The 13,287-nt window shown below is 40.0% G+C and overlaps 1 pseudogene; it reads left to right on the top strand.

The window, feature by feature from the left end:
• The first annotated feature begins 773 nt into the window (after positions 1 to 773).
• LOC114082168 (sulfotransferase 2A1-like) lies at positions 774 to 12,990 on the top strand (annotated as a pseudogene).
• The last annotated feature ends 297 nt before the right edge of the window (positions 12,991 to 13,287 follow it).

A 13,287-nucleotide genomic window follows, 5' to 3' on the forward strand; every position in this document is an offset into this window, starting at 1 on the left:
GAAGCCCATGGGGAGCATATTTTTAAAAGTAGGTGTTTCTTTCACCATTCCTGAAATCAGTGAGTCACTATTTATGGGCCCCCTGGATGGGTGTGTTGCTTGAACATGTGGAGCTGTTGGTCCCCGAGTCCCCTGGGCACAGAGAGTGCTCGACCAAAGATGAAACAGAGCTTCAATGGATCCTTGATGTGATAGATATGAAAATTCTCTCATCTCAGCCCCTAAACACTGACAGCAAGAAACACACTCCCACATGTTAATCAGAAGTTTAAGGCAGGACTGGACCCTGGAGTCTAGTTACAACACACCACCATATCTGGTGACTCTAAATCAGGTTCTTGTCCATTAGTCTCAAAGAGTTTTCAGCCCATGCTTCCTCAACATCCTTCCACCTATTATTTTTACACAGGTCCTATCGGTTTCATGTAAAACTTCTATTTTGAAAACTCTTCAAAATGCAAATAAATGGGAAAGGATGTCTTTCTTCAGGTCCAAGGACTCATCAGTGGGGTTATCTTGCAGCACTTGCTCTGGGTCCTGCCTGTGAAATCGTCCTCAGATCATGATCCACACATTCCCTGAATGAGGCCAAAATTGCTCAATACAAAGAAATTGATCACCATTACAAGTTGTTTTTACCAACCAGTTAATTTGACCATGAGAAAAAGTTAATGATTCTTTTGACTTTAAAGTCTAGTCTCCGAGTATCTCCCACAATGTTCAATGGTGGCTACAGCTGGAACCTCTGCACCACGCACAGATAGCTCATCACCATGACAGATGACTACTTGTGGTTTGAAGGGTTACCTTTCCATGTTCTTGGTTTCAGCTATGAAGTTATAAAAGAAGTATGTGCTCAGTTTGTGATAAAGGATGAAGATACAGTAATGGTGTCTTTCCCAAAGTCAGGTAAGAAAACAGAACAGGAACCCCCCATGAGAAAGGTGAGGGCTGCATTCCTCACTCACTCAGCAGAGGATGGAATGGGCTCTCCATGCCATGGAGCCCTGCTTGGTAGAGGAAGGGGCACTGCCCCAGGCCACTTCCATTCATACTAGTGCAGAGTGACTTAAGTGCTCAGCAAGGATCATCTAAGGTCTTGGAGGAATAAGATACAGCAGTGAATCCTAAGCAGATTCAGACATTTGTGTGGTGGCATGGGAGAAGGGGTGTAAGAGGTTGAACGGAGAAACCATAGTAGCAAAATAGCAGCTCAACAGAGATGAAAAGACTGAATGGGAGGTCAGGTGATGAAAGGAATATTTTAGAATAGGAGAGTCAGCATGGACAATGGCTGGGAATCAGAAACAAGCCTGGAAAATTGAAGGGACTGAAAGGACACGCATCATGCATCTACGGGAGTGGGACTGGGGGCAGGAAAATTGCAAGCTGGGCAAAGATTCAGGCCAATCTCATTGGAAGTGGAACAGCACTGGAGAGTTAAGGGAAGTGGGAGCATATTGAAAGGATCACAGCAAAGAGCCAAGAGGTGGAAGCAACCAAAAATCTGTTGACAGGTGAATACATAAACAAAATGTGGCATGGTGATACAATGGAATATGATTCAGCCTTAGAAGGAAGGAAATCCTGACACCTTCTACAACATCCACCAATATTGAGGGCATCATACTGGATGCAATAGTTTAACACAAAAGGACAAATACTATATTCTTCCACCAGTGCAAAATACCTAGAGTAGTCAAGTTCATAGAAAGAGAAAGCCCCATTTTGGATTCCAGGGCCTGAAAGATGGAATAAGTAAGACTTGTTCTTAATAAGTAAAGTTTCAGATTTTCAAGATGAAAAGGTTCTGGACATTGGCTGAGCAACAGTAGGAATGTACTTAACACTGCTCAGCCCTACACAACTGCATGCTTAAAATGCATATGATGGTAAAGTTATGTTATGTATTTTATCACAATATATTTTTTATGTCACAATTCAGATTGAAATGAGTGATCACCATTTTCCTTTCTCATCTAGGAACCCACTGGTTGGTTGAAATTCTCTGCCTGATTCACTCCAAAGGTGATACCAAGTGGATTCAATCTGTGCCCATCTGGGAACTGGCACCCTGGTTAGAGTCAGATGGGGGATACAAATTGTTAAAGGAGAGAGAGGGCCCACGGCTCCTGGCCTCTCACCTCCCCTTCCATCTCTTCCCCAAGTCTTTATTCACTTCCAAGGCCAAGGTCAGTGCCTAATGTTTGATCAATGACTTTTGCCCTTCCATGTGCCTAGATAACCCCTGCTGATCTTGCTGGGGTGTGTGCTCATTGGATAGGTTGGGTGAGACCTGCGATTCTCAGAAATTAGGTGAGGTTGATGTGGCCGCAACCAGACCACACTTGAGTACAAGGATGTGAATGATTCCATGGATTAGCTTACCATGAATTAAGGGGTAAAGTGACTGCTAGAATCTTAGGAAACTACATCTCATGTGCAACCAGAATTTATAATTGCTTCTACAATAGACTATCCCAATTTTGCAGGTCTTACCCAATATTCATTCAATAAAAGCCTCCTAACAGGTAGGTGCAAGCATCTAAGTCAGTGTTGCCCATATGGGGAGCAGAGCACGCATACGTTAAGAAATGCATAAATCCAGGGGACTTCTCAGGAGTCACGACTAGCAATTCTAACCATGGAAGCCCACTGCAGGTCACTGTGATTTGTGATCATCAGCCACTCCAACCTCCCCATGGCTGACAGATGGTCAGCACAGACCATGGATATCCAAGATCTAACATGCAACAGACTAATTTTAGAAACATGCTTTCTTAAAGTGTTTGTTGCTTTCTGAAATTTTTGTTTTTGTTTAAACAACACCAAGAAACCTAGAATAATAATCTCATGTCTTGGAAATGTCATAAATTGTCTAACAGTGAGTCTTCCCCAGTAGACCCACTTCCATTCTCCTGCTGTGTTTCATTAACCCCTGCCTGATTAAACTGGGGTCTAAGGAGACACAAGACCTCCAATAATAACACCAAGAGAGTTGGGGCAAATAAAGCCAATTTCTGTTGTTCAAGCCCCAAGTGGTGTGTGTGCACGTGTGTGTGTTCACTAATCTTGAACACTAGCCTCTTAATATGCACATAAAGACATACACAGTTGGGAACCTTCATCTAGACCAGATGTATAACATTTCTACCATCCAGAAAGTCCCCACAGATTCCATCTTATCAATTGATGCCCACCACCTGAGGGGAACACTCCCTGGACTATTGCTACAGATTGCTTTTGTTTATTCCTGAATTTTGTATAAATGCATTCATGCTGTATGGATGCCATATCTGGGAGACTCCTCAGTGGTCTTGAGTGTGAGAATGACTGTGTGTTGCTATGAATCTGAATATACCATAATTGATTAATCAGTTCTGCTATTAGTGATCATTATGGTAAAGCACACACACACACCTCAACACCTACCATCTAAAACTATCCAGCAGCTTCCCATGTGGAGTAGACTAATAACCCAGGAAGAAGAGACAAGGTCTTCCTCTTCTATTCCTAGCACATGAATATGTAATAGGAACTTTAAAATCTGTATTTGATGAATGAATGCTATAACTAATTCATTAAAGGAATTCATTGATGTTTAACAGTGATTAAGTAAAAACTGCTGGGGTAAAGATCAAGAATGGGTGGAAAATGTGTGATTGAGACTGATTTTTCATTCTGTCATTTTTCCTTTATTTAAGGTGATATATATCATGAGAAATCCCAAAGATATTCTTGTGTCAGGTTATTATTTTTATACTATGACAAACATTTCTAAGAAACCAGAGTCACTGGAACAATATTTTTCAATGGTTCATCCAAGGAAACGGTGAGTGTTCTGTGACATACAGATCCATCAGCCCAGCCAGACTGCGGCACAGATCTGTGTCCTCTACTTTGCTGGTCTTTCTTTTATTTTGTGGTATCCCTATTTTATTCTTCTTCTGCATATGTTCCACTCATGAGAGAAAACAGACAACCTTGACTTTGTGAGTCTGGCTTGTTACAATCTGCATGCTGATCTCCAGTTCTATTTTCCTGATGATAACATAATAGAGTTCTTCTGTATAACTAAAACTCCATCTTGTGTATGTACCACATTCTTTTTATTCATGCATCAGTCAGTGGACACCAGGCTGGTTTCATAACTTAACTTTTGTACTGGCATCAACATGGGTGTGCTGTATTGCTATAGTGTGCTGACTTTAATTCTTTTGTGTAAATACCAAGGAGTCTATGACTGGGTCATATGGTGGTTCTGTTCCTAGTCTTTTGAAGAATCTCCATACTGATTTCCATGATGGTTGTACTAATTTCCAATCCCAGTAGTGTGTAGGTGTTCTTTTTCCCTCACATCCCTGCCAGCATTTATCATTTTGTATGTTCTTGATGATTGCCATTCTAACTGGAGTGAGATGCAATCTCAGTGCAGCTTAGATTTGCTTTTCTCATGTTTTTAAAAATGTTGAAATTTTTTTCATAAAATTGTTGTCCATTGTATTTCTCCTTTTGAGAAATGATTGTTCATTCAACCATCTATTGATTGGGCTATGAGGTTATTGGTGTTAAGATTTTTGAGTTCTTTATATATTCTAGATGTTAATCCTCTGTCAGAAGAGTAGCTGGCAAGGATTTTCTCCCGTTCTGTAAGCCCTCTCTCTCTGTTTCATTTCATTTGCTGTGCAGAAGGTTTTTAACTGGAAGCCATTCTATTTATCAACTCTTGGTTTTGTTTCCTGAGCAACAGGAGTCTTATGGAGGAAGTCATGCCTGAATCTATATGGTGGAGGGTAGGCGCTATGATTTCTACTAGTAGTCACAGTGTTTATGGTTTAATTCCTATGTTGTTTGTCCACTTTGAGTTGATATTTGTGCAGGATTTCGCTTCATTCTTCACTTTTCCAAGCACCATTTATTAAACATGCTGTGTTTTCTCCAATATTTCCTTTTGGTGTCTTTGTTAAGGATCAGCTGTCTCTTTGTGAGTGTTTCTCTGTGTCTTCTATTGTAATCAATTAATCTATGCCTGTTTTGATATCAGCACAATTTTTTGTTACTTTATCTCTTTAGTATGATTTGACACTGGGAAATGTGATAATTTCAGCATTACTCTTTTTTATTTCTTTTTAGTTGTAGATGGACACAACATCTTTATTTATTTATTTATTTTATGTGGTGTTGAGGATCAAACCCGGTGCCTCCCCCACACATGTAAGGCTCTACCTCTGAGCCCCAGCCCCAGCCCAGCATTATCCTTTGTGTATTGTGTGTGTATTGGGGATTAGACCCAGGGCCTGGCACACCCTACTCCAGTGCTCTGTCAATAGCCACATCCCCAGCCCTTCATCCATTGTTCATATTGCTCAGAATGGCTTTAGGTTTTATTTGTCATAAAAATTTGGGGACTGTTTCTTCTTTTTCTGTGAAGAATGTCATTGCTATTTGATGGGGATTGCATTGTTTCTTGAGATGCTTTTTATTCATTCCTCCAAGATTTATTAACTATTTCAACACCCTTTGCAGAGATTTACAAATGATTTGCCCCCAACATTTTAATGCTCACGAGTTAACCAAAATTTTAAATATCTTCCTCAAAGAACAGCCAAGTCACCTAACCTAGAAATTCTAAACATTGGTCATAAATAAACTTCTATTACTATAGCTGATCTCTCACTTGAGGAATGAAAGTCACAAATAAATTTTTCCTGTAACTGAAAACTAAATATCATTGTATTTTGGCCTCAACACATTTAAGAATTTCTGCAATTTGGCTAAATTGTGAGCAGGGCTGGCCCTGGTATTTTCCATACTAAGTACTTTAATTCTACGTGCAATAAACATTGCATTTGAAGTCTTGTGCATTTTTGATACAGGCCTGTATTGTTTCATTATATTCCAACTTGCTTATCAGCATGCTAGGTTTTTTAGTTTTTTATTTGTTTTAATTAGTTATACATGACATTATAATGCATATTATACTAAGCGAAATAAGCCAATCCTAATAAATCAAAAGTTGAATTTTTTTCTAATATGTGGATACTAATTCACAATAAGGGGGAACACTAGAGAAAAGAGTTTCCTTAAATTAGATAGAGGGAAGTGAAGGGTTGGGAGGGGAGGGGGTGTGGGGATAGGAAAGACAGTAGAATGAAACAGACATTATTACCTTATATATATGTGTGTATATATATATATATATATATATATATATATATATATATATATATATGACTGCATGACCAATGTGATTTTACAATATGTACACTTGGAAAAATGAGAAATCATATTCCATCTATGTATGATTTTGTAGATTTCTTTTGGTAATGTGGCATTTTTGTTTCTGGGTACACAAGAATATGGGAGGGCCTTTCACCTTAAACTGTCTTCTTCAATTTCTTTCTTCAGTGTTCTACAATTTTCATTGTCAGAGGTCTTTCTCCTTTTGGGGATATTATACCTAAGGGTATTTGTTTTGGTTTTTGTTTTTTGTGGGGTTTTTTTTGTTTGTTTGTTTTGGTACTAGGTATTTAACTGAGAGTTGCTTAACCACTGAGCCATATCCCCAACCTTTTTTATATTTTTTGTAGAGACAGGGTCTCACTGAGTTGCTTAGGATCTTGCTAAGTTGCTCAGGCTGGCTTTGAACTCATGATCCTCCTGCGCCATCCTCCTAAACTGCTCAGATTACAGGCATGTACCCACAACTGGCTACGTAGGTATTTTTTGAGACCATTGTGATTAGAATTGAATATCTGATTTGCTTCTCAGCAGATTCATTGTTATTATGAAGAAAGGTTCTTAATTTTTATGGGCTGAACTTGGGTACCAGTTTATAAGTGTTTTGGGAATTCAGGCCGCATCATACAATCTGCAAAAGATGATACTTTGGCTTCTTTCCTTCCTACTTGTGATTTTTTGATTCTCTTGTCTGACTTTGCTAGCTAGATTTTCAAGAACTCTATTGAATGGGAATGGTGAGAGTGGACATAGTTTCCTTCTTCCTAATTTTAGGACAAATGTTTCAAGATTTTCTCCATTTAGCATAATGTTGGCTTTTGGGTTTGTCACAAAAACCCAATTATATATTTAGCACACATAGCCTTTATGATGCTCAGCCATGTTCCTCTGTCAAGGAAAATTCTATTGATGTGGTGAAATTCATTTATGGATTTGCATGTGTTGACCAAACTTGCATCCCAGGAATAAAATCAACATACTATGTGTATAATCTTAAAGTGTGAACACAATATATCCTGTGTATAATCTTAATGTTGAATAGCCTTTACTGATATTTTATTTATTTTATTTTTTTTATTATTAGTTGTTCAAAACATTACAAAGCTCTTGACGTATCATATTTCATACATTTGATTCAAGCAGATTTAATAAGGTTTTCTGTATCTGTTGTTCATCAGAAATATTGGTCTGTTGTTTTCTTATTTGGTGTGTTTTTGTGTGGGTTGGGTATCAGTATGATACTAGTTCCATAGAATGAGTTCAGGAATGGTCCCCCTCTCTACTTCAGTACCTAGTTTGAGGAGCACTTATCAACTATACATGTATCAAGATGTCAGGATTTAGAGTGACAGGGATGGCAAAGCACCTGTTGTGCTAGTATGTAACCTGCACACCTGTGCCTGCCCCACAGTGTCCTATGGATCATGGTTCGAGCACATTCGTGGCTGGATGTCCATGAGAGACAGGGAGAACGTCCTGCTGCTGAGTTATGAAGAGCTGCAGAAGGTGAGATCCCTCTCATACTCAGCACCCACCAATTCCTGGCCATCCTTGATTCCTCTAATGCCCCTGGTCCTCAGGGTCTCCACTCCATATTCCCTGCCAAAGCATAGACTCTCAGAGGTCACTAAGAGTAGATGAACCCTTGGTCTCCACTTCCCTGCTTCTGCGTGACCCTCTCCAAGCTCCAAGATCTTTTTTTTTTATTTGTTATATATGACAGCAGAATGAATTACAATTCACATTACACACATGGAGCACAATTTTTTGTATCTCTGTTTGTACACAAAGTAGAGTCACACCATTTGTGTCTGTATACATGTACTATGGTAACGAGCTCCATCTCATTCCACCATCTTTCCTACCCCCATGCCCCTGCATTCCCTCCCTCCCCTTTGCCCGTCTAGAGTTTATCTAATCCTCCCATTGCCCCACCCGAACCATATTATGAAGCAGCACCTTTAAATCAGAGAAAACTTTTGGCATTTGGTTTTGACAGATTGGTCCAAGCTTTTTCTTCATGTCTTCAAATTTATTTCATTTGACAACATCTAAAGGACCCTTCCACACACTGAGGCAGAGTGACATGGCTTATGCTAGCATCTGTGGCTGCCAAGGTTTCTGGGTGCAGGACCTATGATGTGGACAGAAACCTAGTGATGAGAAGGGATTGGCCAGAAAACATTGATCCCAGAGTTGTGTCCACCTCTCTGTATTCTCCCCATGACTGATGCAGTGACACGAGGGGGAAATGTCACTTTGTGAATCTATTCTGAGAGGTCAGGGGCTGGAGTAACAGAAAAGGCCTGCAGATGATGCTCAGCACTGGTGGGTGGGTGCAGGGTACAGCTGGGTAACAGCAATGACTGCTAATGACCTGTAGCACAGCGTGGCAACTGTATAGAACAGTAATTATACATTTATAATTAGCAAATGGAGAGGGTTTTGAATGTTCCCAACTAAATAAAGGATTCATGTCTGAGTTTGTAGATGTGCCACTTGTACAGACTGGATTGTCACATATTGAATAGGTACTTATTCTAACCTTATTTTTCTGTTGAGCACAAAAATGCCACACTGAACTGCACAAAGATGCACAGATCCCTTTGTGAGTTTCATAGGTCCAGAAGTAATTGAAAACTTTAAAATTTTAGACTTTATTAGAATTGGAAACAATATCAGAAAAAGCAAAAGAGTGAACAGACCTTTAGGAAACATTTTGCCTTTGAGATTGTCTTGGGGACAGAGAAGATGCCACAGGGACAGGCTTCTGCTTCCCCTGGTGAAAGGACTTTGGTCACCTTCCTGCAGCTGCTTCCTGTCCTGCTGTGTTCTCACCAAGGACCTTGATGCCACCTTCAGCCACCTCAGCAGCAAGCTCCCACACGTCCCTGTGATTCTCCACTCAAATCACACAACACATTTTTAAATTATTGCCACAGTTGTGTGTCTTCTTGCTATATAGCGCCTGGGGCTCATGTAAAAAAAAAGCTGATAATAAACACTATAGTCTGAAGAGGAAGGTCTAGGATTCTAAGCAATCCTTTCTTCTTATAAAGATCTATTTCTTGGTGTGATCTCCCAGGAATATACATCAATAATCATGGAGCTCAAGTTTAGAAAGATATTATGAAGTCCTATGTATTATTCAAGTGTCATTTACGGGACGCACTATCATTCGGTGTAAGGATTAGTCTTTGGGGGTTTGTCTCCCTGCCTTTTCTTCCATTTTTTTTTAATTTTTTATCTGTGGTAATTAGTTGCACATGACAGTAGAATGCATTTATGCACTTTGATATACAGAGAAGAGATATAATTTCTCATTTTTCTGAGTGTACAAGTTGCAGAATCATATAGGTCATGCAGTCCCATACATACATAGAGTAATAATGTCTGTTTCATTCTACTATCTTTCCTATCTCCACATCCCTACCCCTCCCCTCCCATCACTTTTCTCTACCTAATCTAAGGTAAAGCTATTCTTCCCTAGTACCCTCTGCCTTATTGTGAATTAGCATTCACATATTAGAGAAGACATTTGGCCTTTGGTTTTGTGAGATTGGCTTCTTTCGTTAGCATGATATTCTCCAACTCCAACCATTTATTGGCAAATTCCATAATTTTACTCTTCTTTAAAGCTGAGCAATATTTCATTGAGTATATATACCACATTTTCTATATCCATTCATCTATTGAGGTTGGTTCCACAGTCTAGCTACTTTGAATTGAGCTGCTATAAACTTTGATGTGGCTGTGTCCCTGTAGTATGTTGATTTTAAGTCCTTTAGGTATAAACCAAGGAGTGGGATAGCTGGGTCAAATAGTGATTCCATTCTCAATTTTCTAAGGAATCTCATACTGCTCTCCATAGTTGTTGCACCAATTTGCATTCCCACCAGCAATGAATGAGTGTGCCGTTTCCCCCACATCCTCGACAACATTTATGATTGCCTGTATTCTTGATGATTGCCACTCTGACAGAAGTGAGATGGAATCAAATTAAAAAGCTTTTTCTCAGCAAAGGAAACAGTTCATAAAGTGAGGAGAGAACCCACAGGTTGAGAGAAATTTTTTTACCACATCCACCTCCAATAAAGCCTTAATCTCTAAGATACATAAAGAACTCAAAATGCTTAACACCACAAAAACAAATAACCCAATCAATAAATGGGCCAAGGAACTGAGTAGACACTTCACAGAAGAATAAATACAATTGATCAAAAAATATGTGAAAAGTGTTCAACGTCTCTAGCAATTAGAGAAATGCAAATCAAAACTACTCTAAGATTTCATCTCACTCCTGTCAGATGGCAATTATCTTCCATTCTTAAGAGTCTTTTTAGAAATCCCATCACCTGCCTTTGGGGTGTCCTGAGCTCACTCTCACTGGGAAGCCCCTGTTGATTCTCATGTCACCACATCCTTCACTCCCTCTCCTGGCGCCTTGCCCTTTTTCTCCCTCCATCCAGCATCCATTTCAGTCTTTCCCCATTTTGAGATGTAGTCCTCTTCTCTTCCTCCCCTACACCCCTCCTTATACTTCTGTTCCCATTTCCCATGTCTGCTGTCCTTCCTGTTCAGAGCATCACTCTTTATTATTCACATTGTAGGACCCAAGAAGCACCATAGAGAAGATCTGTCAATTCCTGGGAAAGAAGTTAAATCCAGAGGAACTGGACTCAGTCCTCAAGAATTGCTCCTTCCAAGTCATGAAACAAAACAAGATGTCCAATCTTGAAATATTGCCTGAAGAATTCTCTTCTAGGCATTTCAAAATTACAAGAAAAGGTAACTGCTCAGTTTTCAGAACGTGTGAGAATGCTTGGAGAGCATTCTGTGTTTACCACCCAACAATAAGAGTGACAGTGTTGAAAGGTATCAACTTGAATCATTCATAAACAAGAAAGCTTCTTGTGTGCTCTAATGGAAAAAAAAGTTTTCATGGGCATGGGATGGACTGCAGGTACCAGAGAAAGTTGATTCAGTCTTGGAGAGAAGGGTGGGTTTTGGAGATGGTCATACCTAGGCTACTCCACTGGTGACTTACCATAGAGAACTGCCCTAAAGAGAGAGATACACAAAGAAAGACCAAATTGGAGAAATTAGGGAGTGGGTTATTTGCTATGAGACACTGTAAGTCCTCCTTTCTGTGAGGAGAGATGAATCGTAACTACACCCTTGGATTCAGGTCTATTGAAAATGTCTACTTCGAGTACACGCAGAACCTGTTTTACCAAAATTCCTCTTAGTCACATCTTTCTTCAAAAGATATTCAGAAGGTCAGGATTCCTGCCAACCAGTGCTTCTGGAGCACAGAGAGAGAAAACAGGACTGGGCTGGGGATGGGGCTGAGAGAGAGAGCACCTGCTCAGCAGAAGGAACCACATGAAGATTGTTCAGATAATGAAGATATCAGTGAACATGGGAGGAAGGATGAATGGTTATAGGATAACAGTTACATATTAGACATTCTGCTACTTTACATTCATATGAGTGAATTGTTCAAATGCATACATATATAAGTGTAACTATTATTCTATATTTAATATATAATTTAATTAATATTTAAACTAATTAGATTGGCCTACTATGTGAAAATTGATTTATTATCCACAATACTGTAACCTCATAGGTAAAGTGTAGGAGTTATGTCCATATATTTAGCAGCCTTTTCCTCAGCCACTTTCTCACGGAGTAACGCCTCCAGGGCTTTTTAAAAATCCTTGCCTATAAAATGGGATATTATGCTAGTATATTACTAATTCTTTGTTAAACCTTTCAACAATTATTTATTGAGCATATATGATGTGATTCTTTGAAGCTCTAAATCTTAGGCAATTTACAAAGTTTTGATTTTTTAATGTTAGAAGTGCATACCTTATGCACATTCAAAAAGGAAGTACACAGAACATCTCATGTTTGATCATTGCTATGAAGTGAACGAAGATGGACATGTGTGGTTCTGAACTGAGAGCCCCACTGAGTCACTGCATTGGACAGCACTCTGGGGTCAGGAGCAGGAAAGGTAACTACCCTGAGGAGCGGGCAGCCTGGCAAGTCTGAAGCTGAATCAGAAGACTGTGTCATGGAGCACAGAGAGCAAATGGGCAGTCCCAGGGATGGTGTCAACCAACAAGGACCCTACACCTAGAGCCTCAAAGCACCGGGGAACTTGGCTGAAGGAGAGTGGACATCCTGGGAGACTATGAGCCCCAAGGGACTGGAGCCACTGGATCTGGCAAGGGGTCAACATGGTGCCATGTGCAGAAGAACTTCTCACAGAGAATGGCCTAAAGCAGAGGGACTAGTTTGACCTACTCTGATCACCCAAGTTATAAATTGTTAGATTGAGCCAAAGTTCTCAAAAAAGAAGTGGTCAGAATTAGTTATGATCCAGATCTTCTGATTTATACCCAGCATTGCTGCTTATACATTCGGTACAGGTTGCTTTGAAAAGGGAGGGAAGTCAGGACACACTTTCCCAGCAGGTAGACTTGTAAATAGGTGTGGTGGCCAGGCAGGAGAAGGCCTCACCAATGACCCAGGGGTCACTCTGCTGTCTTGACAGAGCAGGGAGGAGGTTGCCGTCTTAAGACCTCTCCCTAGATCTGATCTGCGTCTACTTCATCTTTTCCAGGCATCTGTGGGGACTGGAAGAATCACCTCACAGTGGCCCAAGCTGAAGCCTTGGATAAAGTTTACCAGGAGAAGATGGCGGGTTTCCCCAAAGAGCTGTTCCCATGGGAGTAACGTCTAAAAATTCTGGATATGGTCATTGTTTTTAATGTCATGGAATGTGTACACGACTGGGCGTTCTTAGCATAAAATCCATTTCTACAGAAAAGAGGAAGTGAATGAAAATAACATAAAGAACCAATGAAATATAAATTATCAGACGAACAAAAGGAAGTCTAGTTGAGTAGGGAAAGGAAAATGGGAGAGGAGAGGGGTAACACAGGGAAAGGGGGATCATGAACTAAAGTTGATTTCCATGCATTGATGAGTTTTTCTGGATGAACCCAATCACTATGATAACTATAAAGCTCT

This window comes from Marmota flaviventris, chromosome 18, assembly GCF_047511675.1.
Source record: "Marmota flaviventris isolate mMarFla1 chromosome 18, mMarFla1.hap1, whole genome shotgun sequence".
In the NCBI taxonomy this organism is placed as follows: domain Eukaryota; kingdom Metazoa; phylum Chordata; class Mammalia; order Rodentia; family Sciuridae; genus Marmota; species Marmota flaviventris.